At 43.1% G+C, this 6,544-nt stretch overlaps 1 long non-coding RNA gene across 1 annotated transcript; it reads left to right on the forward strand.

The window, feature by feature from the left end:
* Positions 1-3,416: 3,416 nt before the first annotated feature.
* Positions 3,417-4,682, forward strand: LOC123937427. Its single transcript, XR_006817481.1, has 3 exons — positions 3,417-3,468; positions 3,837-3,913; positions 4,250-4,682. It is a non-coding gene; the product is annotated as an uncharacterized LOC123937427 (long non-coding RNA).
* Positions 4,683-6,544: the final 1,862 nt, after the last annotated feature.

The raw sequence follows: 6,544 nt of genomic DNA on the forward strand, positions 1-6,544 counted from the left end.
AATCCATTTTGCAGATAAGGAAATTGAGACCAGAGAGAAGTGATAGGATAAGATACTGTCCAATTCAAAATCTCATGATTTCTTCAGTTCTAGACTATTGCACATAACTTCTGTAGATGTGAATATTATTCTTATATATTTTCCCAAATGGCAGAAATTCCAACTTCAACTTGAGCTTAAGAAAGATGTGAAAGGTATTGGCTGAATCAATGTTCTGAAGAGTTCACAGGGATGACTTGATCCAAGGACAGAACGTTGGCAGCCTATCCTTCTTGGCCCTGCTTTCTTCCATGTTACCCTTGTTTTCATGGTGGCAATAAAGCTGCCTTCAACACCAGACCTATATTCTGCTTGAGTCAAACCCAGTAGGAAAAGCACCCACCTTGCTCAGCAGACTTGGTAGAAGTTTCACTGTGTCTGATAGACTTTTTTTTTTCCATTTTATTTATTTTTTCAGCGTAACAGTATTCATTCTTTTTGCACAACACCCAGTGCTCCATGCAAAACGTGCCCTCCCCATTACCCACCACCTGTTCCCCCAACCTCCCACCCCTGACCCTTCAAAACCCTCAGGTTGTTTTTCAGAGTCCATAGTCTCTTATGGTTCGCCTCCCCTCCCCAATGTCCATAGCCCGCTCCCCCTCTCCCAATCCCACCTCCCCCCAGCAACCCCCAGTTTGTTTTGTGAGATTAAGAGTCATTTATGGTTTGTCTCCCTCCCAATCCCATCTTGTAGACTTTTTAAATGGTTCCTGTATTCATCCCTGAAATAACCACTGTGGTCAAGAAGGTAGAATGCTCTGATTGGCTGGAGTTACATGCCCACCATTAAAGCTGGATATGAAGTCAGCTCCAACAGAAGCAAACACATGTGGGGTTATGGACATTGGAGAGGGTATGTGCTATGGTGAAGTGTGTAAACCTGGCGATTCACAGATCTGTACCCCTGGGGCTAATAATACATTATATGTTTATTTAAAAAACAATTATTAAAAAAAAGAAGCAAACACATGGACTGCGTGTGGGAGAGGAGGTGGCTCTTTAGCATGGAGTTGAGGAACGCCTCTCCAGGGAAGCAGATACAGGAGGGAAAACTGCTATCTGTCACACTGCCAGACACATTCCCATATCCATTCTTGTCCCTTGCACTCCACTCACTCCTGAAATTCCTAAAATCCATTACTCCAGATGCAGCCAGAGTGATCTCTCTGGCATAAAAACCTGGCTTGAAACTGTCAGGGAGGGAAAATGTTTTGTCTATCCTCTTAGGTTTATCTAATGGAGGCCTGCAAATTAAACTGACAGAAGACAAAGTAGCAAGAGAATGATTTCATTTCATACATGCGGCAGTTCACAAAAAAATGGGACTCAAAGTGGCCGTTAGGATTTCGGATTTATATAATACCTTAATAGGGAAAGGAGGTAGGAGAAAGGCACTTACAGGAAAACAAAGGACTTTTTCTTTTTTCTTTTTTCTTTTTTTTTTTTTTTAAGATAAATGAGCCCTGAGGAGAACAGATGGGAGATAGTTTTGAAACACTGTCTATTGAAGTGTGGTGTGGCAACTTTTCTCAGATGCCAAGAGACTACCTTCCCTTGTTGCTCTTTGGGAAAGGAACTCATGACAACTGAGTTCTTTTCAGGAAGCTCTGTTTTTAGGAGGATAAGGTATTTCAGGAACTCAAATGCCTTGTGCTTAAAATAATTTCTATGCCACCATGGCAGATGGTGGACACCTACAAAACCCATCAAGGGCTGCCCATTGCCAAAGAGAAAGAGAAAGTTACCAAAGAATTCTAGGCTCCCCATGACCTTGAACATTCAAATACCTGGTCTTGGACCCTTTTCCAACTCTCATCTCATCTCCTGCCACCGACTTTCTGCCTTACCAACGTTCTCACCAAATCCCACTGATCTAGAATCACTTACAGCATCATATTCCCCAGGAAATCTTTCTTGAACCCCAGCTTGAGTTCATGCCAAAGAACCATACTCATCACTTCTTTGCATTGAAATTCCTCTTATATCTGTTGCTCTTTCCATCTTACTTGCTTCCCAAGGACAGGAGGTGTTTCTTTATCTTTAGGGTCCCATAAACTTACAGAGGGCCTGACACACTGAGAATGTTTCATCCATATTTGCTAAATTGATTGTTATTGAACTATTTTTTAAAATTTAATTTAATATTAATGGGCAGGCTCTATAGTTCAGTGGTTAGAGCACTGGCCGTGTAAATTTAATTAAAATTTTTTCAGTGTTCCAAGATTCATTGTTTATGTACCACACCCAGTGCTCCGGAGTCAATTATCATATGGTTTCACTTACTTGTGGAGCGTAAGGAATAACACAGGAGATATTGGGAGTTGGAGGGGAGAAGTGAGTTGGGGGAAATCGGAGGGGGAGACGAACCTGTGGACTCTTTATATTGAGTTATTGATAAAGCTAATATGGTGTACTGGAGAGTGTATGGAGTTTGGAGGCAGGCTTGGAGGAGAATTCTAGCCTTCACCTACTCCCAGTGTCACCTTAGGAAAGTCATTTAATCTCTGAGCTTCAGTTTCCCTATCTATAAAGAGAGAAAATTTACTCTTCACCCTGGAGGTTTATGGTGAGATCACACAAAGCTCTCAGCACTGTTTCAGGTATACAGCAGATGCTCAAGCAATGCTTGGAGATCAGACCTGCTGAGTCCATCCACTGTACCCAGCACCTCCCATCGCTCCTCTCAGCGTCTGCTGATTTCAGTTGTGACCCCTATCACATTGCTATCTGCACTGCGTGGGAATATCATCGTCCCTTGGCACCAAACATAAAGTCTTAAGAAACCTCTTGATGTGGCTTAACATCTCAAACCCAGAACAAGTGGCAAGTGTAAGGGTGTATTTTTTAATTCCTGGCCATCTTTTCCTTGTTTCCTGAAGATTTCACCAGTAACGGGAAACCAGAAAGTTGTGGTAAACTGTAGACGACTATCATAACTCCATATTGAAGTTTCCTGAAATTATATGACATATCTTGGCCATAAATTCTTATTCTACTTTCTGCCTGTTCTTATGTGTTCATCACAATTCTAATATAGACCACATGTAGCACATGTGACAACAGTGTCTGACCCTCAGCGAGTGTCTAATAAATGTTCACTATTCTAATTTGTTCTAGAATTTTAAGACACATTAAACCTAAATTTTGTCTTGATATAAGAAAGTATCCCAGAAACCTTAAGAGATGTGACCTTCGTCCTCAGATAATTATCTTTCCCAACTCCTAACACTTTATTGCACAAAGGGCGCTTCTGTTTCCACTGCCAGGGACATGAAGGGAGTGGCCAGTGGACTTTGCCAAGCCTAATCATTATAAAATAACTCCTCGTAGAGCTGAAACTGTTTATAGTGTTTCTGATGCTTAACAGTAAAATAACTTGATGAGGAGGACCTAGGATCGAAGTCTAGACTACTGTTTCCAAGTCTGGTACTGGTTTTACAATTGGTTATAAAAGAAGCAAATGAGAGAAGGTTGGGGGTGGGGAGAAAGGGAGAGAGACAGAGACAGAGACAAACAGAGAGAGAAGGAGGGAGAGAGACAGAGAGAAAGAAAAGAGAGAAGGGGAGACAGGGAGAGAGTCAGAGAGAGAGATACAGAGAAAGGGGGGAAGATAGAGGGAGACAAGGAAAGAGACATAGAGAGAGACAGACAGAAAGAGGGAGAGAGGAAGAGAGGCAGAGAAAGAGCAAGAGAGAAAAGGAATGAGAATTCTATAACTCTGTCAGAGATCTTAGAATTAAATTTGCCCTGTCTGGCTGGTTCTGATAATATTTTTTTTCCCTTTCTGAAAACAGAAGGATATATTCCAAGCTAGGATGTTTGGAGACAGATTCTCTGTCACTTCTCACACACACAATGCAGGGAAATAAAGGTAAGTCTTACAGACCTGCTTGTCCTTTCCCACCACCCTGCCTTTCCTCAGAGAAGAACTCAAGAACACAGATCCTTTGTTAAAATAAGCCTGGGAACTCTCCATGGTTTCGGAAGACCCAGCTCTCTCCTAGACAGTACTGTAAGCTCCTAGAGAACAGGGGGTCTTGCTTGCCCATGCTTTTATCTTCAGAGCCTCACACATTAATTAGAACATATTATATCAACAATTTTTACATGAATGAGAATTGTGTCAGTAACCCCAAGTTCCTGGGTTTCCTCTTTCTCCCTCCATCTCTCTCTTCCTCACTGGTTCTGCCTTGTTCTACCCCTTCAGGTACACACCTGAGCTCCCTTCCCTGATTCTCCTCAGGGCAGCGGGGAGGCCAGCATTCACTAAGAGCACCTCACTGAGTGCCAGGAGATAATGGAATCCTGCAGAGATGACAAACCAGTCCAATGTCTCTGGTTATGGTCCAGATGCTCCCTCTCCAACTCCAGCTCCGAGTAGACAGAACCACTGCTCAGCCCCTGCCCATGCTGCTACCTCCCCTGAAAGTCAGCCTGCTCCAGCATAAATGGTATTGCTGTGTCTTTTCTTTCCCCCTCCCTCCCTGCCATGACTTCAGGTAACTTGGCCACCATCAAAGGTAAATCCAAAGAAAACTGGCTGCAAATCTCCCTTCCCTCTTCTTCCACATCTGTGCCCTTGTACCTGTCTCAACTCTGGAATCTAATAAGAAGGAAAGTCATTCGAGTCCTTTGGGGAATGTTCCAGTGAGTAAACCATCACCACGTACCATCTTCTCATATGCACCTGTACAAAAGAAGTCTGCGTGGCCATTGGGGGTGCCTCCCAGGTCCCCCCTCAAGAGAAACTGCTCTGCCATTGCACCTTCCAATCTACCACCATGGGTTTGGTCTTCCAACCAAAGCCACGAGATGTCTGGGTTGCTCCTAATGTTTAGGCAATAACCCAGCATAATGGGATACTACAGCTGGGCCATTTCTGCCCAACACAGGACTCCTTCAAAGGTCAGTCTTTGCCAAAAAATCTTGCCATTGGCTAACCCAAGGCTCTCAGAACTGCCTGCCACTTAAGCCCACTCCTGCCCAGTAATCCTCTTCCCTGTCTATAGTAATTTCCCTGTCTTCTCCGACAGGTGTCACACCAGCATCACATTTGGAAGGGTCCCCTGCCTGCCTCTCCCCTTACCCTTTTGTCCTTCATGCACATTCCCCTCACTACACTGCTTGCATCTCTAATCTGATTTTATTGTGCATTTATCAGAGACCTGAACCTGACACCAAGTTTGTTCTTCTTCTTCCATTTCTTATGTAACTGGAATATTTGGTTTCAGACTCTAAGGGTATCATGTCAACCCAAGATCAAATTCTGTCCTCTGTCCCTTATAAGCTGTGTGACTTAGCTGAGTCTCTAAACATAAACTAATTCCCCAAATGGAGATGGGAGTAAAAGGGTTATCTTTTTCTGTGGCTCTAAATCAGCAAGCAGCTAGGAGAAAGATAGGGAAATGGGGGAGGATTAGGAAGTCAGGAAAAGTATCTGGAAGAGCAGATAACAAAACCATATTTGTTCTCACTAAGGTTTATCACCAAGTGAGAGAAATGTGCTGAATAAAAATATGCCAAATGCAAAACATGTGGAAGGTAGCCCCAGAGGCGGGCTGCCCGAGTTCAAGTCCTGACTCTAGTGTTTCTGGCTGGATGGTCCTAAGCAAGTTGTCTAACTTTTCTGTACTTTCTTTTCTTACCTATAAAATGGGGATAATGTTGGAACTTGCCTCCTAGAATTGTCTTGGGGATTAAATGCATGTACAGATGGAGACACCCAGAGCCATGCAGGCACCTTCTCCTTCTCCCACTACCCCACTGCAGGTAAGCAGATGTCAGTGTTTACTTCTGCAACTTGAAGGGCTTTTTGCCCTTCCTTAGTTGCGTCTCATTTTACCATTCCTCACCCGTCCCACTCTTCCCCCAAAATACTGCACACCAGTAACACTGATCTTAGCTATGGGCCTGGATGCCAACAACCACCTCCCAACCTGAACACCAACACACACACATTTTTTTTAAATGTCTTGGCCCTGTGGATTGTAAATGATAATTCTAATTATCAAGGTCAGGGAGAAATGAAAAGATATTTTGGATGCAATTGAGCTAATATTGCCCCAGGGTATTTTTCTTAGACAAAAACAAACAAACAAACAAACAAACAAACAAAAACCTAAGTGCTAGATGTCAACTCATTTTCTTGTGATTTTCCCTCTTCTCTGCAAATTAGAATCACGCTATCCGGCTAATGAAGGTAACTGGATAGCTTGGTTTCCGTCTATTGAAGTTTTTATTAAATGCTGCTCTCACATTTGGTTCTAGATAAAATAGGCTCACTTCCGAACATTTAAAAATGATATTAAAATGTGAGCAGTCCTTAAAAGGTAGGGATGTTTATTTCTACTCCAGGAGTAATGGAGCAGCTGTAATGACTGACTCTGCACTAGGAGAAGAGACAGAGCAGGGGTAAAATCCTGACTGATTAAAGGCTTAGCCTCTTGGTTCCTCCCTGGGGTTCCAGTCCTGTGTGACTGTGAGTAACTTCCTTGACATCTCT

This window comes from Meles meles, chromosome 1 (genome assembly GCF_922984935.1).
Source record: "Meles meles chromosome 1, mMelMel3.1 paternal haplotype, whole genome shotgun sequence".
In the NCBI taxonomy this organism is placed as follows: Eukaryota; Metazoa; Chordata; class Mammalia; order Carnivora; family Mustelidae; genus Meles; species Meles meles.